Source organism: Ciconia boyciana, chromosome 1, assembly GCF_034638445.1.
Source record: "Ciconia boyciana chromosome 1, ASM3463844v1, whole genome shotgun sequence".
NCBI classification, from domain to species: Eukaryota; Metazoa; Chordata; class Aves; order Ciconiiformes; family Ciconiidae; genus Ciconia; species Ciconia boyciana.
The window spans coordinates 94063803-94087073 of record NC_132934.1 but is presented as its reverse complement, the minus strand read 5'-3'; the positions used below and the strand labels follow the sequence as shown (position 1 = coordinate 94087073).

The 23271-nt window shown below is 42.1% G+C and overlaps 1 long non-coding RNA gene across 1 annotated transcript in view; it reads left to right on the top strand.

Annotated features, from left to right (window-relative positions):
- The window catches only part of LOC140646992 (uncharacterized), a 52580-nt gene extending 31900 nt beyond the window's left edge, over nucleotides 1–20680 (top strand). Inside the window, exon 3 of the long non-coding RNA XR_012040628.1 lies at nucleotides 20592–20680. This is a non-coding gene — a long non-coding RNA (uncharacterized lncRNA). The remainder of the gene's footprint in view (nucleotides 1–20591) is intronic.
- Nucleotides 20681–23271: the final 2591 nt, after the last annotated feature.

The following is a 23271-nucleotide window of genomic DNA, read 5'->3' as shown; positions in this document are numbered from 1 at the left end:
CATCTTCTATGTGATGCGTGGTATTGTGCCTATTTTACCTGACCACTAAAGGAATTGGGAAGAAAAAAACCCACTCAGCTGAAGCAGAGAAGGGCAGAAAAATGTAATTCTCCATATCTTCCACCTTCTTTGCTGTAATTGTTAAAGAGTGACCCTTCCCCATACCATCTGGGTTAAGTGGTTGGGTTCAAGCTAACAACAACCTGTCTATCCAAAGTTATCCATTCTTACATATCTTGGCACCTCAAAATCCTGATCAGGATCAAGAGGACTTCTCAGCTGGTAGTTTTTGCAGGCTCAGAATTAAGAAATATTGGCTTGTGAAAGTGTTTAAGCACATCTAGAACCTGATTTGGATGAAGCTGGGGGAGCTTTCCAGAAGTCTGCTATAGTCTATGTTATGAAAGAGTAAATAATATTCCCTACCAGAAGTATGAAATGGTGAGGTAGATGGTGGGGAACCTCCTGACTTTGTGAGGATCACTTGGGACATTTCTAAAGGCCATCTGTCTTTGTTCCCTCTGTTTCATACCTGGGGATTCAGCTTGTGTGCAGAAATGACACCTCTCTGCCCTTCCAAATGGGGTTGCACAGCAGGTTCTTTCCAGGGCAGGTTTTATTTTTCTTTCCTGTCTGGCAGTGGCTTCAATTAAGAGATTCCATGCCAAGTCATTGCAGTTGTTCTTTGTGCAAAGAAAGAGGCTCATTTTTTCAGAAAGCACCACAAAAGTGTTCTGAAAATCTGGGTTTGTGTTGTGTACTACTGATTTCCTCTTGTAACCTTTTGCGTGCTGCTTATATTGGCTATGCCTGCCCAGTGAGGATATCGTTACTTTATTCCTCCTCTTTATTTAAAATGTATGCTCTTAAGAGATTCGGGTATATGATAATCAACTTTTCCAATCCTGAACTTCTAGAAGCTGAAGGCCCCCAAAACATAAGGTTGGATTAAAAAATCATGGCACTTTTTTATCAAAGGAGGGATTTCCTTTTCTGTGCTGAGAATTTGGAGTATTTAGGGATGTGGTCATGTAATATTGTCAAGATTTTCTTCAAGATCTTGAGGGAAAGATTTATTTCCCCTAGAAAACAAAATGCAAACCAAAACCCCCTCTTAACTTCCATGAAGGAGTGTGCACTCACCTCCTGAGTGAGTAGGGAAGCAAAGTTAGGAAATGTAACTCTCCTAATTTTACCAGGAATTCTGGTAATGTTGGATGTCAAGTGACAAGTCCGTTTGGCACTGCTCTAAAATAATGCTGCTTTTATGGTTTCCCTGTTTCTTCAGCTGGGCATATGGTTCCAAATAATGAAAAAAATGAGATGTGTGTTAGCCATCACGTGAAACCAAACCTATACCTTCTCTTGCTTCTTGTGCCTCTGACTCACTTTGAAATGACATGCTGAGCATAGGTCTTGTCCATAAAAACAGCTGGGTGGCTTGAAATGTATAAAGGCACCCTGGAGCAAAAATGTGCTCACATGGCAAAAGCTGGACAGGCTTCACGTGTTTTCCTTTCATCTTAGAGTATTCTGTTTGAGCTCAGGCTTCTCTGGGGCTGTTGGCAAGTAAGTGCGTGCTTGTACACACCGCTAGCTTAGCAGGGTGCCTCGGTGCTGGCTGGTTTTGCCTGCACTTGTACTGTTGCAGAGTGGTAATTCCAGGAGGCACAGAGAGCTTGCTGTGGTTTTTCTGCTTTCTTTAAAAGCCTGGACTCCAGAGAGGCTTTGATCAAGGTGAGCTTTCCTTCCTGCCCCTGCCTGCATAGCTGTTTTCCACACAGTTTGCAGACAGGGAGCGAGGTGCCCCTCCAGGTGTGCCAGGTTGTAAGCTGACCCAGTGGGTGACATCAGAGTCCCAAATACTCTGATGTCGAGAATACTCTGGGGTCGAAACTGTGCTCTGACCCCACCTGAAACTGGCTGTTTCTGTTTGATAATAAACAGCGTGGTGGTTGGTGAGTGCTGTCTTGGGGCCAGTTTTTCCAGAGGGTGCAGACCTTGCCAGTGAATTTTGGGATCCTATTCTGAGCATGCGAAAGGCTGTCAGCTTATATAAAGTCTTATGCAAGAAATTATTCTAGGGAGAATTCAAAGCTGATTTTTCCTCCCACCTGTGGCTATCCATTACATTTTGCCTACGTGTTCTTTCCATGCCTTTTTTATTCTTTAGTGAACTTAATACCTAAGCTACTGAGTACATTAGTAATGCTTGATTGCAGCCCCTAGCCCCTGTGCTTCAATGCCATAGCTCTGGTATTACAGAAGCGGGAATGTCCTTGGCCTCTTACTCAGCTGCTCTGTGAGCAGGAAACACCACCTCATTACTATCTTTTACTGGCCGTGATTGCTAGGTGTTGCTTTGTGGAATGAGAGAAGGAAAAGGCTCTTTTATGGTATTTGGCCTATCTCCTGGATATTTATAGGTCTACCCTGCCTATAAATAAATGTGTAACAGGAATCATCTCAGTGCAAGTTACTGATGGACCTAGTATTGTGCCAGTACGGCCTCTACTCTGAGCTGTTGCAGGCTTGAGAGAATGAGCGTGGTCTGGGGCCTGCTGCACCACCTATATGGGATGGCGAGTGCTTTGGGGGGCATGGGGAGCAAGTGGCTTGGGGGGAGTGGTGCTTCCACCCCACGAAGCAGGGGACCCCCATGGGAGCACACTGTCAGGGCCTTGGGTGCACTAGGGAGCACCTTATAGCAGATATAGGAGCACAAGAGATGCCCATTACTGCTGTCTTCTGAGCCTGTTTTCACTTCAATCAGGAGCAGCTTGATACTGATATGATCTAGTCAGACCTGTGCTCTGCAAGTTCTTGCCTGTCTCGTGTGCCATACATTAGATTAAACTGATCATGTACAGTGATGGAAATTTCTGTCTTTCATGGTACGTTTTTATCTCTGTGGAGAAACTGAATGGTGTGGTACTGTAACAGTAAAGCATAGAAGTATAGGTAACAGCTTTTGTGTACGGGGATAGTACATAGTCTAATTTATGTTTACTCTCCTGCATACTTCAAATATTTGCAGGATGGATTTCATTGAATAATGAGTTTCTTTCATTGATTCATCTATTTAGAAGGACCTTCCTTCTGGGGTGATTAGTGACAGGACACTGTATGCTGCTTCATCCTGCACTTTACTCTGAAAGAACTGCTGATGTTTCTGTACAAATTGTGCACAAATATTGCACCGCTGCCGGAGAAAGGCAGCTGCCTCTGGGTTCAGTATGTCCTAATGGTCGGAAGTGATTTGCACTTCAATTTTTCAATTTAGCGTTAAAGCATTAGTCCAGATACACTCTGAAAGAAAGGGACCTTTGCTCAAGTTCCTATGATACTGTTTCTGCTTGCTTCTTAGAGATCTCCTGTGTAGCTATTTGCCAGAGGTCTGCGTAATAGGTATCTAGGCAAAGGTGGCTAACAGGTAGAGAAGGCAAGTGGAAAAAAATTCACACACGCAAGCATTTCTGCTGGAAAACTAAACCTAAGAATTTTATTTATCTTGTAGAAATGGAAGACTGCAGCAGGGCTTGCATAACATATACAGTTGAGGCTGAGAAAATTCAACCCAAAATTTCAATTTTGGATTCTCAGAGAGAACTGAGAATGATCTATGGATAAGGCATTGCTGACCCACAGTTATTTGATAAATAATATTTATGATAATAACTATGCTTGATACAATAATTTAGTTCAGAAGCTTTTTCAGAAATGATTCTCAAATTAGGATGAAGGAAACTTCATCAGATTAAATAATTTTCTACCAGTCACTCAATAGGGTCTACAAGGGACTGATTCTAAGTCACTTCAATTTTAAATCAGCAAGCTTAAAATTGTCTTTTAATTCAGTGACTTTAATTACATTTTTTGTACTTATATTTTCCCAAATCAAGAGTTGCAGCACTAACTATAAAATACTTTTATTTGATTGTTGTAATCAAGTAAAAATCTTTACACAAAATGTTGTTGGTTTTTTTTTTTTTTAGCTAATAAGGATATTCTGTAGCTGTGTATACTTAAGCAATTATATAAAAATATTTATTTTCATTCTAATATTCCCATTGTAGTAGATTTAGGAAAAGGTGAAAGAAATGTTTCATATTTATGAAACATTAGGCATAATTAACTTTCTACTTACCATTTGTATCAAGTTAATTTTGGAAGTAGACTGGAACACAGATTCATCATTGTAAACCAACATTCTAAATCGTTTCTAATATGACTTAATAGGTTTTCCACACTGAACAAGTTTTGAATTCTTCAGTAAAAGTTGCACTCTACAGAATTCTGGATAACAGCAGTGAATATGCCAATATAGAAACTCTGTAGGTGCTGGCATTTGAATGAATAGAAACTTTCTTAATTCAGGAAATGGTTTGTCGTACTTTATTTATAAAGTGGGATATGATAATTTACTTAAAGGTATTTCACCTCATTCTTTCTATTAAAAAAATTAATTTGTTTAACTACTTACAAAAGCTCACTGATTCAATAAATGACAGTTTTCAATTGCTTAATTTATAGTATTATAATTAATTATTAACATTTGTTGTTTTAAGTTCATTTGAGATATAAAATAGGTTCATTTTTTAAAGTATAATAATAAAATCAGAGAAAGCTTTGACTAAAATGAAAACCTCTGTTCTAATACTTTGAATAATTGTTTTTTCTCTACCTTGTTTACTTATAACAAATTGAAGTTTCAAAAAAGATAAAGCTACCTCATTAAATATAAAGATTGCTGAAATCATAGAAAATAACAAGTAGTCAGCAGTGATTACAGCAAATTGCTGTGGGTGGTTTGGAGTAAGAGCTCAGGTTTCTAATAGCAATAGAAATTTAGTTTTCCCTCATGTTGAAACTAATTTAAGAGGTTTATTTATTGCCTGCCTATACTTTAAGTTACCGGAATGTATTTAAACTGTGTGCAGGAGATGGGTGTTTAACTAGTGTTGGAAGTATGCCTGTTCTGGATGGGGACTTCATGTAGCAATAGGTTCTCTCCCTCCTCACATGGCCTACAGCGTACTTGTGGCATGGGGCAGTACCAGTGGGATGCGCATTGCTGGTGGCAAATCTATCTCTGCTTTCTTGCGTGCAGCAGCCCTGTGAAGTTCAAAGTTATGCTTCGTGTATGTCGAGTCAGTTAGATATGTAAACATCTTAAAAACTGAAGAGCTGTAACTCATAACTCTGATTTTTAAAAAAATGTATTTAATAAGTTAGTCTATATTCTGCTCCATTTTTGGCATTGGAAGGTTGAATTGGCAGGCAGAAGTCTTGGGATATTGCTTTGTTTGCTTCATTTTATTCTTTCCCCTGTTCTTTCTAACGTCACTCTCTGCAGCTTTGATCAAAGAAAGCTTTGAAACCTTTCTTCTTCAGCTCTTAAGAAACTGTATCTTTAGATCAACTGACTTCATAGATGTAGAGCCCAGCTTCCTCCTGTTTAAAGAAAGTCAGCCCTTCTCAGTGTGGAAACGTGTACCTCTTTAATGAGGAATCCAAACCAGAGAATTAGGAGGTTTGGTTCATCCAAAAGAATTCTGCAAAGTAACTTTGTAAAATTATGTGAATAAAAACGTGGGTTTTAAAAAACGATTTTATGTATGTTTAACAGAAATGAAACTAGACTTTCTTTGCCTGCTCTTATTAATGTAGACTTAGTCGAAATGTGAAGTTACATTGTGAAAAGACAGGAGATAAACAGAGGGATAAAACTGGAAATAACCACATTGACTGAGCCCATCTCAGGCTGACTGAAGTGCGGAAAGTAAGCAAAAAGATTCACTGATGGATCCATTTTACTGCCTTAGCTCTAGTAATTTATCCTGAATCAGACTCTACTATTTTACCAGTTGCCTACATTTTATCCCTTGCAAGTAAAATGATGTGCATCTAACACTTACGACAGTGATACGATCCAAACATATTTGTCCATCTTTATGGTTTGTTACAAGATGATAGCATTTGTACGTTCTTTGCTTTCTTCTTTCCTTCTCCAAATTATGGTCAATTGGCCTCAATCTCTACTGTTTTCTTCTACTGTTGATCCTCAAGGTTGGAGTGATATGACAAACTGGACAAAAACACAGAAAGTTTCTATAACGTAAAAAGAAAACTTGAATATATGTGTTGAGTATTTGGTTGTACATCTTTTGCCTTTATTATTCTAATTGTGAACTCCTATTTTAATAGAATTATCATTGCATAGCATACTCTGATCATTGACATGCTATATGAATTCGCTATCTTATCTTAATCTTGGGCTCAGCAAGACCATTGGGTCAGGATACTCTCAGATTAAGTGAATTACCTTTAAAGAAAAGATTGAATACTGGCAGAAATAGTCAAGCTAGGTCATGTATTAAGTTCCTTCTTTTCCATGTTGTTCCTAATGTTGTGAAGAATTTATATCTGAAGATTGTTTACATGTTTTTGTCTAGCAATTAATCACCTCATGGACAAGGAGTTAACAAGGCATTTTCGTAAGTCCTTCTAAATGTTTGATTTGTTGGCTTCTATCCAAGGTAAAGTCAACGGATCAATCCTGATTCCAAAGGAGATGGCATTGGCTGCGTAAGCTTGAAGATGGGTTGCATCTTTTCTTATATACAACTTACATCAATGTAGGTGATCCTTTAATTGCATTGCACATCTTATGTCTGTCTGTGGTTTCATCAATTATTCAGAGATATTGGCCTCATGTAAGTGTAACAAACACTTCAGTTGATAGATTTAGGAAGGATATTTTTAACCTGAGGAAGAATTTTCTTTGTTATTGCAATAAGATCCAGGAACTCCAGTCTTGCACCAAGAACCATTGTGGCAGATAATAAACAAATATGTAACCGAACACTCAGTGAAGGACAAGCCTACAACCTAAGTGAATAAGCTGAAAGGTCTATACCAAACAGGCAGCCAAAACCATGTTCGAAAGGAGAGCCCTCAGTGTGACAATGAAGTTGTCACTAGGCCAAATTATTTCATGATATGCTGTAGGTCTACCTGACTACATAAACATGTATTTATATATGTTACAGATATTATATGTTTCATATCAGATTTTTAGATAAGGATGATAAGTTCCCTGTGTGTCTTTTTAGATATGCAATATTAATAGCTCATTGTAATAGCACCAACTAGATTGTTTACAGGCTGGAAGGCCTCCTAGCCCATTTCTCCTTCACTCTGCCTGTCACGTACATAGGCTGGTGGCGAAATGTTTTTGGGGAATTTCTGTTACAGAAGCTTCTGTGGTCAATGCTGACCTCAGCCAGAGTTAACTGGACTTCCCCTGTGTTTCTTTCTGTGTGCCTTTACTGCTCACACACACAGGGAAGGGAATGGCAAAATAGGAAAGTAACTCTGAATCTAGTAATACAGAATTAAAATTGTGAAGAACTCAAAGACATTATTCTTGGAGAAAAGGCAAAGCTCAGCTAAACATTCTGTTTTGCACAACAAAAGAACTGGAGGTTCTCAGTTACATTCATAAAACTTTCTTCCCAGCTGACATTGATTTAAAGATTAAATTTGTACCTTCATCTATATGACAGATAAAAGAGAGTACATACTTAAATGTTGATAAGGATGGGAAGTGTTAAGCTGAAAAGAGGAAGTGTCATTATTAAGAATTAAATCCAATAAGATGAAAATTTAAAATAAATACCAAGAGTATAATTAATAATCAAATGTCTAAAAATGCATAGTAGTATAGAGTGGAAGGGAAATGTTATACTTTTTTTACAGCTGAAATACCAACAGATACAACTCACTTGAAGGCTACCTACTGAATGTCTTGCAGGGCCAGGGATGTGTTGTGGGTTAGCCCCAGCAGGCAGGTGAGCCCCACCCAGCTGCTCACTCATTCCCCTCCCAGTGGGATGGAGGAGAGAACTGGGAGGGCAAAAGTGAGAAAACTTGTGGGTTGACGTAAAGACAGTGTAATAGGTAAAAAAAAGCTGCATGCGTAAGCAAAGCAAAATAAGGAATTAATTCACTACTTCCCATCAGCAGGCGGGCGTCCGTTGCTTTCCATCTTCGGGAAAGCATGTCTCCATCACGTGTAACGTTTCTTTGGGAAGACAAACGCCATCACTCCAAATGTCCCCCTCTTCCTTCTCCTTCCCCCAGCTTTATATGCTGAGCATGACGTCATATGGTATGGAACATCCCTTTGGTCAGTTGGGATCAGCTGTCCCAGCTGTGTCCCCTCCCAACTTCTTGTGCACCCCCAGCCTGCTCGCTGGTGGGGTGGGGTGAGAAGCAGAAAAGGCCGTGACGCTGTGCAAGCACTGTTCAGCAATAGCTAAAACATCCCTAACTTGTCAATGCTGTTTGGGTCACAAATCCAAAACATAGCACCATACAAGCTATTATGCAGAAAATCAACAGCCCAAACCAGTACAGTATAAAATATCCCTTGCCTTTTGAAAGTACAGAGGACAGAATTCTTGCCTGTAGCGTTAGGAGTGGCTGGAGTTGTTACATGACACCAAAAAAAATTCTTGATACGAGTCTATGAACAAGGGAACCCCTGGGGATCTGGCTCCGTTTGCTTAATTTTATCTTTATTTTTGCTTCTCTATTTAATCATGTGCTTTGTTTGCTTGGCTTTTTTTGTTTTGTTTTGTTAATGTTGATCTATGGTATAACGAGTCTATATTGCATATTTCATTAGGCTTATTTCCAGCTGCACTGTCGCTGGCCATGTTGTATAGCTGTGAATAATTAGTATTTGAAGTCTCCATTGGCATGTGTGAGAAGCGTGAGAAAAGGATCTCAAAAAGCAGGTTTTCTTTTTCAGGTGTACAAGCAGGATATCACTTCTAATGTTTTACTTTTCATGTTTGTGCTCATGGTCCCTTGGTATCAGAGAGGGCAGAAGTTTTGAAGGAAATAGTAACATCTTTTATTAGACCAGTTGAAATATTCAGAATATAGGAAGAATATCGGGCTCATGAGAGGCTTAACTGAAGGAGGAATGGAGTTAACCTGCCTTCAGCCTCTCAGGGACAGAAATGAAAAACACAGAAATATTCAGGTTAGAGATGTATTCCTGTATGGAGTCCCTTCCTTTCCACATGCTTTCTAATTTTGTTGCAAGGAGTTTGTATTTGGAAATGGTTTCTTCTTTTCTGTCTATCAATAGCTGCTTCATGAACATGCCATCATAAGGCGTTTTTGTAAGGCCTGAATGTCCAAGGCCACCTGTGCATGAGTCCAAGGGAGCATGGTTTGCACACCAAGAGGCAAAAGAAGGTGTAAACTGATGGAGAGGATGAATATCCTGAATTTAAAAATCCTGCTGATTGTTGTGTTTCTGAAAGGACTAATCTCCTCCAATGGCTCATGTGTCAGTTATGCCATCGTCGGCTCCCAGGACCAAAATCTGAAATGATGGGGTATGAGTTAATTGCTGGTAAGAGGGCTGGTAGATGTGTGTAGCCTGTGAGTCAGACCAAAGACATTTAACTTAACATTATTTACTGGATGTATTGAGGGGAAAGACTGACAGTTTTGTTTTTCTCAGTTCAAGCTCAGTGACTATATCTATGCTAATAAATTAAACAGTGCCAGAGGTTGTTCCCAGATGCTGAGATGACTTTGTTTATAATGCTCAGCTATTGTCACTGACCTGTTTTGGCCCCTGCCAACTAACCCTCTCCTAGGCAATTCACGTGCACAGCTTGAAAGTTAGCAAGGGCCAAAATGTTTTGGGCTATAAGAGAGTTGAGCTATAAGAGTAGCTGAACAAGGGCTAGTCTGTACTAGAGAGCAACTGCTGGGCATGTTTACCTTGCTGGTATAGGCATTAGGTATCCAGTGAATAAGGTACTTTTGTCAGCAGTCCATGGTAAAAAAGTTGTACTGCTACTTGTTATGAATTAACCAGGGCTGAATCTAATGTGGACTTGGAAAAAGGGTGGTTTTGGTCATTTATTTGGTTCTGACAAGAAAGTTTGGCAGATCCCAATGTTATTTTCTTTTCAGAACAGGTCATCTTCTCCATCATGTAGTTTGCATATCATCATCATCATCTGTATGAAGATGAAAGAATTATGTGAATGGTGTTTTGATTTGGTTTCCTATTACATAGTAGTTCTCCACCTGGAAGCTGATCCTGCTCGTTACATTGTTTCATATTGTAGAAGACTGCAGGTACATGAGAATGGCAGTGGAGAAATGGGACTCTGTAAAATTTTTAAAAGAAGCTGACCATTACACTTCTGAAATGCCATCATAATTCATGAAGAGAGTTTTACATCAGCTGCTTCCAGTCCTCCAGTTGGCTGCTTGGTTTGGGGCCACCTCCTTGAACTACACCTCCCATGATGCACCCGAAGCTGTGGCCGTCCCCTCTCTGCAGGCCTGGGGTGTCTGGTGCCTCCAGACAGTCACCTGCCTTTGCTGATTCATGTGTGATGATACCTGCTAGGAAACTTGTTTTCAAGCAGTCAGACATTTTTCTGCATAGTATTTTGGTCAAAATCCCGTCTTTCCAATCTTTCTAGCCCTTTGTGGTTTCTAAAGAAAAGCCAGCCAGCCCAAGTTAATGGCTTTGACTCTTCACTCAGCTCTGAAAATGCTCTGCAGCACAGGAGAAATTCTGCTACCCACAGCTGATAGGTAGGGAAACCGAGGCATGTCGTCTAATCCACAGTGAACAGCACAGCTTGGGAACAGAGTCCAGGTCGTGTGCCCCCCTGCCAAGTATGCCAGAATAGGTGACTTAGAGGTGAAAGGCTGCAGCTGTGAGACGCCAGTCCTCCTTGATTAGCAGCGATTAACATTCCTGGAAAGCCTGCCCGGGCTTATGTCAGGTAGTCATGATTTCCTGCGTGTGAAGGTCTTTATATAAGGCTTTACATGCCAGCTGTAGCAAGCTCAGATGCCTTCAACCCTGAATTTTAATTTGTATCATTTTTAAGTCTCTCCTTGATTTAAATAAGGAATATTCCTAAATGTTTTTACAGGAATAACATGGAGATATGTCATTTCTTCTGGAAGAGGTAAACTACTATAAAACCTCACTAGGGCATTGAACAGATTTGTTTAAAAAGAGAAAATGGAACCCAGAACTGAACTTTCTAATTCAATTCCTTCCTGTGCTGGCACAATAGAGCAGTGGCTGCTACTGCATCACTTAAGCTTCCCTGCCTGCAGTGGTTTTGCTTTCCTGCCTCCAGTAATGAGGTACCTCCCCTTCTAACGCAGCAAAGCTAAATTTAGCCCCTCCAGAGTACATATTTCCTATATTTAGTGTTGTGAAAGTCAGACTTCAGCAAGGAACTGGCTAAACTATGAGGTGTTCTGCAGTCCGGGAGACAGAAATAGAAACATAGCAAAGTGCCTCCTTGGGTTTTCCCCCTGTGGCCAAGCAGCAATGACAATGGAGGGGCCTGTGCAGGGCCAGGCTTTTTTTAAAAATATATATCACGGCAGTTATCATGGGATTCCTGAACGTGAGCAGACAGAGAGCTGCAGAGCCCAGTGCCACTGGGAGGACGCAGAGCCTAGCTGCTGGCTTTGTGATGGAGGGAGGCTGCTAGCAGCTCACCCAGCCCTGGCAGCCTGGTGGGGGCACAGCGGTGGTGGCTCTGCCAGGCTGATGCAGCATCCCCAGGTGCCAGGCGCACTGCAGGGGTGATTTAGGCTGCGTTTTACTCCTCTGCCCTACAGTTGTTTATCTGCATATGTATGATATATGCAGAAATATGCATGTGCTCATATATACAGGAAGGGCCCAATTCTCATTTACCCAAAGCTTGCCTAGTATCAGCTTGGCAAGATTTGTAAGGCAATATAACACATTTGTTAAGCCAGGTGATGTATTTGGGAGAGAAATGGGAAATGTGGGGGCACTGTCCTTTGGGTCTTGCATCAGAGCAGGTGATGCAGGCCACAGGTATGGCAGTGGGGGTGGAAATGTGTTGTGGCTTTTACTCACATGGCACCTTACCAGATGGATGAGTGGGGTGGTCATGGTGGCACCCCAATGGCAGCGTGCACTCCCTCTGCGTGGCTCTGCTCCGGCTCCTGGCCCCCCGAGCACGGTGGGCACTGCTAGAGGGCTCGCAGACTGGGACTTACCACATCTGAAAGCAAACTGTAATTCAAATTGTAAGATGTGCTGGCATTAAGCCCCCTTTGTGCTGCCGGTGGAGGTTAACAGAGTTAATATAAATGGGTATTCAATGATCACTTCAGACTGCCTCTTGGGTACTGCAAGCCATGTGATTTAATTCCTGTGTGAATCAGAAAGCATCTTTTGGACAAACATCAGATCGATTTGGTCAAGCAAATCACTGTTGTTTTTTTAATTCAAGTCTGCAGAGTCTGCAGCTTAAACAAGGTTGGATTAAAATTTGATCAAAAAGGCTGGTACGTTACAGAGACAAGCCTCCATCAGGGTATTCTAAGAGCCTTGTGGGAGCCTGTTTTCAGAAGAAATGTAAATGCTCTAGAAAGAGAATTATATAGGGCTAGAAGATTCCTGAAATGATCCCCTGCTATCATAGCCATCAGGCCATACAATGGTAAAACTTTCCTAAACTGATCTTGTTATTTCCTAAAAATAGCCACGTTTTTTTGCCCCCTGTACTCCTCCTGGGAGGCTCTTCCAGAACAGCGCAGGTAGAGCCATTTTCTAATTTCCAGCCTAATTTTATTGTGGCTCATTTATTCCCATTTGCTCTTGTGCCATTTGTTCTTCATTAGCTCTTCTTCCTCCCCGATGTATCTCCTCTATAAATATACCTGGGATAATCATATTTTGTGCCAGCCTTCACTTGGCTGGGCTAAACAAGCAGAGCTCTTCAAATTGCAGATTCTAAAATAGGCTATCAAGCTTCAGGATGTTGCCACGAGGCATAAATACTTCCTTTTTTTCCTTCTTTTACCCCTTTGTCCATTAGAGAGTATTGCACCAGTGGGGTTACTATGGCATGGGGAAAATTTGCCATTATGTCTTATGAAGTGTGGTATCGGTAGTTTTCTGAGACAGAGCATTCCACTGAGAGAACCGTTTTATCATGCAAACTGCCAGGTACTGGTCTAGATGAGCCATTTGCCTTTTCTAACACCTTGATTTCTAATTTTTTTTAATGCAGAATAGCTTAGTTGCTATAGAGAAAATCATACTGTTATAAGCCAAGGAGCATGACCTCAGAAAAAGATTGAAAACAAAGCAGCAAGAGCAGAGGAAAAAAAAAAGAGCAGAGCCTTCAGAACATCTCAAATTTTCCTAAATTTTCTGTGAGATGCAGGAGGATATTAAAAGCATTAAGGACAGCATTCACATACTAGTTGCTTGTCATATATGGGCTGGTCCTTGGAAAGGGGAAAATGTTTCTAGCCTTGTGGCAGTATCCCAGACTGGAGTGAGCCCTCTGTTCCTTTTGCCTCTGTCTCCTGGCTGAGTTTCCGTGCATGTAATGAGTTGCCATTGATGGCTTTTGACCACTCCTTTCAGCTCGGCGCCAGCAGCATGGAGCTGGCAGGCAGTGAAAACTGAATCTGTGTAGGAATGAGAAGAGGGAAGCATCTCTGAAGAGCAAGGCTGAGTCCATGCAGCAAAGCAGAGCTCGTGGCTGAGAACAAACAGATAGTCAGTCAGTAATCACTGCTGTCTATTCAGTCATGAAACCTGAACCGTCCTGGGGCGGGAGGTGTTTGCTGCACACTGTGGCCATGAATGACAGGCACAAAGACAATCCCATGCTGCTCAAGTTCCGATTTAACTTGTCTGTTACCCCTAAAGCACGCTCTGACTTGAGCATTCCTTCATTTACACAAGCATTAAGTGTATCTGCAAAAGTTATATCTATCTTGACATCCTTTGGCCCCATGTTCAGGGCAATGCTTTTATAAAAAGGAGAGTGAAAGGGCATTATCTTAGCTGGAGGCCAAAAGCTGCTAGAAAGGAATGGAAAGGGAAGGGGATTCCATGCTGAAGGTAATTAGAGAAGATGAAGTACTTAAATGAAGTGAATGCTTCACTGCGCTTAGTTAATGCTGAATTTCACTGGTCTGGGAAAAAAAGCTGAAATGTTGCTGCTCAGATTTGTGTTAATAATTTTTTTACGTGCTACTAAATGACCCAACTCACTTTGTCGTGGGAACAGAATAATAATGATCCAACCAGTGTCCTGAAGACTCCAGGAAAAGACTCAGTACAAAGAAAACCAGCTCTGTGCGATGTGACAAGGCAGCGTGTGAATGATTTAATATTATCTCACTGGTGGATCCAAGAGCCAAAGGAAATGGAGGCCTTGTTGGGCAAACAGTGCCCAAGAGCTACAGTCACAGCTCCAGTAACTCGTAGTCTGAACAAACATAACAGAGAAGCAAGGGAGGATGTGGCATTGAACTAAATGGGAGGTGAGAAGCGATAGCAGCGTACAATGAGGGAGCATGTGCCGCTCCAGCAAGCATTAATGGCTCACAAGCAACCTTACTCCCTCCTCCCAATCAATCTGCACTTAAAGAAAGGTGATGGAAATTAAGTGCAATACAGCTGCTTCTGTAGCAGAGAGTCTAGCAGCAGAGTGCTTGCAGGCAGCTTCCTATGGCCTGGCTGTGTGGCAATTGCCGCGGTGATGTCTAAAAGCTCAGCTCCCAGAGCCTGTAGGCCTGTCAGCGCATTGCCTTGCCTCAGCTCAGGGCCCGGGCACAGCCTGGGGTGGAGCCGCTCTGCCCAGGGCTGTGGCACCTCCAGAGCTGTGCCACCTGCCTGGGGCCAGCTGGGAGCTCCCTGTGGCACAGAGCAGAGGTGCTCAGGGAGATCTGGCCAGGGCGCACACACCTAGACAGCAACGCAGCTCGGCCTTCGCCTGGGCCTCAAGCCTTTGCTGTTTCTCTGTATCACGTGGCACTAAAGCCGTGGTGAAAACCAGCTCTGCTCAGGTCTGTTGCCAAATTCCCAGTGACTCTAATGAGGCCAGGATTTCAGCCCGGCAAGCTATTCAGTAGTGCCATTCTCACAGCCATAGCCTGATTAGCCAAGAGATGCAAAACCTTTTGTGATTTTCACCTTCATGTTCCTAGTTCACCTGCTAACTAGCTACTGAGTACCAGTTGCCCTTTTTCTTTCTCTCAGGTACTTGCTTCTGTTGCCAAAATGTCTCCCTCCCTGGCAGGCAACATGAGTGAGGATGGCACCCCTCTCTCCTTCCCCAGATGGTCACTGCTGTCTCCTCCTCAGCCACCAACTGCTGAATGTGAAAAGATTCGTGACATGAGTGTTGACATAGTGAGAGGCTGAGAAATTCCCTGGCTTGTAGTACTGTCCTCAGCCCGACCTTCCTCTTCATCTATATTTTCTTTTGCCGCTCAGGGTGGAGGAGTGCGGCCGTGAGTCATCCTGGGGGCTGATGACTCACATTTTCAGTCAGAGCCGTGAGCGTGCTGAGGGTTTCTTGAGGCGCTGCCCAAGCTTGCATGCCCGGAAGCTCAGCAGAGGGAGGGCACTCTCTCCATTGGGGGCATGCGCGCGGGTTTTCCTCACTGTGATTGCTAGCCCTCAGTTGTCTTTTCTCTCTATTGCATTGTTTCCTCCCTTGCCAGTAGCTTTTCCCTCCCCCACGATCTACCTCTGTGCTTTCCAGTTCCAGACTGAATCTGCCTGTTTTCCATGTATGCTAACATTTTCCTCTAACATCCTTACTGTGCTGCTGCTCGGAGAGACCCCGCTAGTATTTACTGTCTATGTGAGATGCCACTTCATCATGGCTTGAACAGCCTGTGTCGGTATGCTTTAGGTTGTGCTAAGAAATACCACGTTCTTTTGAGCGCCCAGTTGCTAAAGTGTACGTGTTGCTGTATGTCATCCCTCGCAGCTGGTATCACCATGGGTTAAATGGGCTGCTTTCCAACTGTGCATCTGTGGTTCTTAAAATACCCATCCAGTCCCCAACTGAGGTTTGCATATCATCCATGGTGACTGGCTGAAGCAGCTGCTAGGCCCAAGCATTACTTGTCTCCTCTTGTTTGAGATTCACCTTCACATCAGACTACATCAGTATCAAGAAGCAGCACGTAGGGGATCTTGGGGAGCAGTGGCAGGCAGGAGATTGTCCACAGCTGAGGGGGTCTGCTCCAAAAGGAGGTGATGAGAGACAATCTTGAGATTGTTGGTGAGAAGTTGCAGGAAGAATTCTGCTTGAAGCGCAAGCCAGTGGTGATATTGGAAGGGGAACTGAATGAGAAGGGCATATGGAAGATGCGATGTGATGGGTAAACGGGAAAAGAGGACAGAATTGGAAGGCAGCAAAAAAGTAATCAAAGTAACCCTTCCCAGCTCCTTTGAACTGACGAATATTGTGACATTCAAAGGCACCAAAACATAAACACACAAAAAAAAGAACTTGTTTTTGTTGTACAGTGCATGAGTGATGTGTTGGCAATGTTTCATTGTCACTCTGCATGGCTTTTAATTGAGGTTACCTAGAAACAGTAAGGGACAAAAATGTTTCACCATGACTGAGTTCTAACCAGGGGAGAGTTCATAGGAAACCCAAAAAGTTTCATGGAGAAGAATGGAAAGCCAAATTGTGTTTTCCTCAGTCTTTTCAATCTCTCCTTTATTTGCAGACTTTTTAAGTAAAACACACACAGGCAAGTCATGCAAACGGGTCATGGTTTAGTTCCGTCATGTTTTTTGTCTGATTTCTTTCCTTTTCCCGAATTGAAAAGAAAGAGAGAGAAAGGAGAGAGCGAAGTGAAAAATAATTCAGTTTGGGGCTCTTAATTGAAAAAATATAGTTACATTTAAAAATTTTTAATCTTACTACAAATTTTCTTCATCATTTTCATTTTTGAAGAAAGCCAAAGTTTCTGTGTTTGTTGGAGAAGCAAACAAAACCAGTGTGAATTGAAACTTTAAACCACTCTGTGCTTGACAGAATGAACAAACGACTCTTGCTCTCTGCATACATCTTTGCTTCAGTAGATCTAAACATGCAGGATACATAAAAAAGACATCATAACATATGCCATTTGGTAAATTGCAGTGCATCTCACATTTTATGTGATAGGTTAAAAAACTTGTATTTCAGCTCAGCCAGCGCATGCGTGGATAATAAATAAATGAGCTACTAATAGGCTCTCAAGGAAGTGAAGCCATTCTGCACCCTTTTTGTAATAATGAAGTTTAAAAAAAGAGTATTGGGCCAGGAAGCATATATACATAGAAGTTCTCAGATCAAAGTGTCCCCAGAAAAAAAGATTTGCTGGAATAAAGTAGCTTCCAAAAAACTCCGGATAGTCGCAGTGTGAGTGGAGCCAAGCCCCCTGGAAGCTGCCAGCCGTGTTGTGTGTCTTTTGGCACCTCTGCAACATATGTAAATAGCTGGAGACCTTTCTGCAGCCAGGAACAAGTGAGATGAGAAAAGGCTCTGTTTCTAAATTTGAAAAGAAAGCTGTAAACAACAGGCATGCTGATTGTAAGTATGCCAGGGGACTTCAGGAGTCTGCCCTTTGGTCCTCTCTGCAAGGAAGGTCAACTTCCCCTCTGTTTTTTTGTAAACACAGTGCATGAGGACAGTCTGGGACTGCTCTTTCCTTAGGACCAAATCCCAAACCGGGAAGAGGAAACTTATCCCGGTGTGATCAGAAGCCCCACACTCACACCTTTGCTTTCATAAGACGTTGCTTACCGATTGTCCAGAGTGGCTGCCTTAACAATAAGTGGTCCTGCTGTGCAGTTCCTCTACTTAATCTAGTCTTTGAAGAGGTCAAGCAGGATTATTTTTAGGGGAAATCAGAGCAATAAATAAAGATCTTAGGCCATGGGACACAGTACTAAGTTAAGTAAATGACAATTCACTACAATATGAGTGGTGAAAGAGTCCACAACCGACCCCTGTCCAGGACCACCATGTATTTGGCATCTGGCCACATTAATTTGGAACAGATACTAGATGTCTTTTCTGCTCTCTAGTCCTATTCACATGCCAGCCATATTTCCAGCTTCCATGAACTCTGCACACTCCCTACTTCTGATCCGGTCAGGAGAGAGCAACGTGGTCTACTCAGAGAAGCAAAGCCATATGTTAAGCTATCTTTCCCCAGATTTCCATTATTTAAAGGGTCAGGGTCTCATTTTAAAGTATTTGAGTTTGTTCTTAACTGAAAATTTTGCTACATTGTTTTGCAGAGGTGTTTGTACAATTTCATAGAATCATAGAATCATTTAGGTTGGAAAAGACTCTAAGTGCCACATCTACACGTTCGTGTATCTGAAGAGAAACATAATCCAACAAGAGAACTGAGGACTTTTCTGGCCACAGTGTTATGTCAATGGCATTTTAGTTCCTTTAGAAAAAAGGGTTGTATAGTACACTAGGAGCACAACTGAAGGCAGTGGCTTCCTAGGTGGTATTGTGCGTCAGTGAAAACTGGAGCTGAGTAGGCAGCTGCACGTGGTGCATTTCACACCTCACCAGCTCATAACCACTTGAATAACCTTTCAGCTATTCCTTCCTGCAGGCAAGGTTGTGAACTCCAGAGAAAACATAAACCAATGCCTAATCCCCCAAATTGCTCAAGGTACTTCAGCTGATTAAGCCTTTTGGCTGCTTTTTGCATGCTTTTCTAGTTCACTGAAGTGACCCTTCAAAGTTTTCAGCACTTTACAGGGGAGCTCTGGCCACGGGCACTTTTTGTTAGCTTTTTTTGCTAATATGTTTCAAATACTATTCTTTAGAGTCGTTGTTTCATCAATTTTCTTCTTCCATCTTTGTAAAGCTAAGTAGCAGATGATCATTTTTTACACCTTTTTTTTCTTTTTGGGTCTAGACTTGACATAGGAGAGAAGGATTAGTTCTATGGGCCACTAAAATGTTCGTGGTGGCACTTTCTGTTCTGCTATTTGGGAGGATGCTCCTTCCTCCATCTGGCTAGTCACATTTACCCAACAGCGTTTTCGCAAATCCACGGCCCATTTATCACAAATGGTCGAGGAGTATTCAACTGTATGTGCAAAGCATGTTTTCCTCAGAGATCTCCAGTCTGTTACAGGTTTTGCTTTTTCTTATCTTTTCCACAGCATTCTTAGAAATGTCATAACACTGTTCATTGATTGCACCTGTCACCACAATAAACTCAACTTTATTAGTAGTATGTAATAATGTTTAATAACATACACAGTAGAGTCTGGACACTACAAATGAGATCAGTTTCTCTGTTTCACAAGGGAGCACTGTTCTTTCTGTTTTATAGACAGAGAACAGGGCCTTGAAGAGACTAACAAGAAAACCATGGCAAAACCCAGTTTGTTTTCTGAATCATTTTTTGTTATCCTAATCAGAGGACAATCCTGCCTTGCTGGCATTCCTCTGGTGCTGTGAATTACAATGTGCTTAATTACCAAGTAGGGGTGTTCTTCCATGCAAGAATATTTTGTTCCCAAATCTTCATCACTTCAAGACACAAGAAATAACTGTGCAGATGAAAGAGCTGTTACTTTAGAACAGCTGTTCAAATGCACATAAACACCGTGCTGAAATTGCTGTGGCTATTTTGCATATGATTTACATTAGTAAGAGGCCTTAATAACTTTCTAGTATGAAATTTCAGCTTGTGCTTACAGCAAATGCTGGTACAAGTTGCAGTAGATTAGAGCGGTGCCAGAACGCTGTTCTGATGAGTAACCTACCGAGAGTGGAGGTGGCTGGGGGGAAAGCTGCCTCAGGGACACGTAATGGAGGACGCTTCTTCTCACTTGTTGCCTAATGATTTTTATCCATTTTATCCCCAAAGTTCCTACTTGTAATAGCTTCCTAATATCCTCTGTGCTGGGCATTAGGATGGCTTCAAATACATTCCTGGTGAAGACTTTCTGTAGTAGCATAGCTGATGCCCTGTTTGTTTTTTTTTTCATTATTGTAACAAGGAAAAGTATCAGGGCAGTGGGGAGACAAAGCTGTTCCCTGAGTGCAGGGCTAGACCAAAAGCTCATTGTGGTGTGATGGAAACGTATCTGAGGTGTCGAAAAAGAGAGGCCTGCCATCGACATGATACTGCTGCTCTTCTCAAAAGAGGATGCTTTCTTTTTCTTCTCACATAATGAGTTGCTAAGTGACTGACATGAAAATACAGAGACATATCAAAATGGGATTTAGCTGCATTTTTGACTTTAATATAACTGCAGGGAAAGCTGTATGGGGTGATGTTACCGGTAGAAGTGGATATGTGCATACGTGCATTGATCAGACCTTAAGTGGGTATAAATTTGCTTAGTGTGTTGACCTTTGTGGAGGTACACCAGTTAGCAGTAGATGCCAGAGGTTCTTATGTTTTTAACATAAAATGCTCAATTAAGTATATATTTGATACCTGCCGTTTGCTCCAGATTCTTTTGTTTCTAAAGCAATTTAATTTCCTAGGTCTAGTAGTACAACACAGAGCATTTCCCTAACAGTAGAAATCTAAAAATCTCCTTAGTAGTGTTACTGTAGCAGCACAGCTCTAAGTTGTCAACCTGCATCATAGGAACAGGGTGAGAATTTAAAAATGTCTCATTTGCTAATGGTGGTTTTGTTTTGGTTTGTTTGTTTGTTTGTTTGTTTTCCCCGAAGCTTGAAGGTTTTGGTGATGGTTTCCTGAACAAACAACTGCAGGTTGAAGACTGACCTCAACTCCCAGGGAATATGATGGCAATTGAAAGTGTTGTGATTTTGCCCCGAGTGTCGTGTGAGACCAGGATAAAGCCATCTCCCGCTTCACTGGGGCTTCCCACCTGTGAAACAGAGGATAATTGCCTTGCCTTGTCCCCGAGAGGGCTGTGTGGATATACCTCTTTGGTGGTGATGAAGGCCAGCGGAGATGCAGCCAAGTAAATAAATAGTGAGTGTTGTCAATATATATAGGTTGTTTATATATTTTCCTTATTAGTGTGTGCATGCCTCCTGTCACTTCTTTTATAACTATTTATTGTGGAAGTTTGTCATTTTCCTTCCAATATGCCAACTCATGCTTTTTAGCTCTCAGTCATGGACCAGTCCCGAGTGCAAAATGTGTTACCGCCTCTACTGGGTGCTGGTGTCAGGGTTTTGGCAGCGGCGGCTGCATTGGCAGCTCCTGTGAGGAGAGGCTGGGACTGCCCCGTGCCGGACGCAGCCGGTTCTAGCCAGCTCCAGCGGCCCCACCGCAGGGCACAGCTGAGCCCCTCAGCCATGGGTGGGTGCCTTGGGGAAAGCCTGTGTAAGAAAGGGCAAAACGCTGCCCTGCAGTGAGGAGTGAGGGAAAAAAGTGTGAGAAACAGCCCAGCGAGCCCTGAGGTGAGGGTGGGAGAAGGGGGAGGAGGTGCGCCCGCGGTCTGCAGGCCTCAGCACTGCACCCAGGGGCAAGGGGTTTCCACTCGGAAGGTTTTCTCCATGATCCTAAGAGGTTGCATTTTGAGATGAAATGTTACAATCTAAAAGTGTAGACTGCCGCCAGGCTGTGTCTGGGGCTCATTCTTCCACCCCAAAAGTGCTGTTTGCATCTTGAAGATCGTCCCAGTTTAGAAACTGGGAGTTTGTGAGGCTGAAGAGGGATATAAATGTAGGGGCTAATGAGTGGGAAACTGTATCTTATGTGTTTGTTAGGTAGTGATGTGGCTATGTAAGTGAATACTCCCTTCTGATCATCCCAAAGTAATGGAATAACGATCTTTGCCCATCTCTGTGGTTATACTACTTTTATTCTACTTGCAGACTGATAGGTAAGACTGTCTATTACACAGAATGAGAAAGACATATTTTCAATTCATTTTCTGAATGTGTAGGTCAGCTTGGCAGCCGTGGCCCTCAGAGGAAGGACAATCTAATGCCCTTCTTGCATCAGGACAGTATAGCCATCTAAACACAACTTTTTCTGTGTCTGGAACATGCAGCTGTTGTTATACCAGAGGTGCCAAAGTTTTTTCAGTGGTTTAAATGACACTCACTTTTCTCAGCCTCCTGGCTTTCTGGAGAGATGCAGGCTTCTGAGCAATCTAGATGGCTTCCTTCAAAAGTTGCCTTGGAGAGTTAGTCACTCGGAAAACTGCACTTCTCAGGGTGCTGTGCTTTTCAAAGCAGTAACAGGATTTGTGATAATGAGAGAAGTGCAAGGAAGTGGAGAGTGAGGGGAATTACATTATCACCCTACGGGGTCAGGCTGTCTGGCTGGGAATCTGTCCAACACAACAGAGGACCAGCAAGACACTGCAGACCTCTTCCTGATTGCAGTCTGAGTGTTTTATGGCATGTAAAATCCTTGCTCTTTCAGTGAAGTGGTTGCTGATGCTGAGACCCCACGCAGATCCATGTAGAGCCCATGGGTCAACTCCGTGGAGTCCCAAGATTTTGGAATGGGCATCCTACATTTTAGTAAGTCAAAAAAAGAAAACCAGAGGCACCCCCAAAGAGTCTGCTTGGGCAGGCTGAGCATGATGAATGACAATGTGGCAGAATTGGGTAGAGGTTAAGAGAAACAAGCATTTTGTGAAGAGGAGAGGGGATATCATCTGGGTCAAAGGGAGAAGGTAATGGGAGGATAAATTTGAAGGATGGAGGACAAAGATTTACCAGGCAAAGATTGTCAAAAAAGAATATGCTTGTGCAATATTGTTTTGAGCTCTTACAGATTGGCACCAAGGTATCTATGTAGTTTAGCAATCTAGATGAGCTCAACAGTTAATCTTCACCTAGCAGTCCACCACTGACACTGTGATACATTACAGAGAGAGCCTGTGTTTTTAAAAAAGAAAGTGATTTACTGAGAGCAAAAGATCACAAGCCTGTGTCAAGATAGAAAGGGAACAAAAGAGACTGATACGTTTGCAACTGCACATTCCCAGCAGCCTGATTACAGAACCTGCTTCTTTTAAGTGAGGGATGTCACATTTTTAAACACAATTAGATCCCTAAGGATGCAGAGAGGCACCTTATGGCATTCTCAGACACATCCTACTTAAGGGCAATAAGTGAAATAACTTTCAGTTCCTTACTTGCATTTTGGATGCTTAAATTGTTTTTTTAAAGCTAATGCTGGAAGGTCAGATATGTCACAGCTTATGTTTATTTCCTGACTAATGTGTACCTGTGGCCACGAGTATTGTTTAAACATTTTCACCATATTTATAGCCATCATACAGCATGCATGCCACAGGATTATTTTAAAATTGACTATATGTTTTTTTAACGAATTTCTAAAGATTATTTTCTCCCTGCTTTCCAGTTCTCTCATAAAAGGCATAAACAATACAAGGTATTGTAATGGTGATATGTAAAT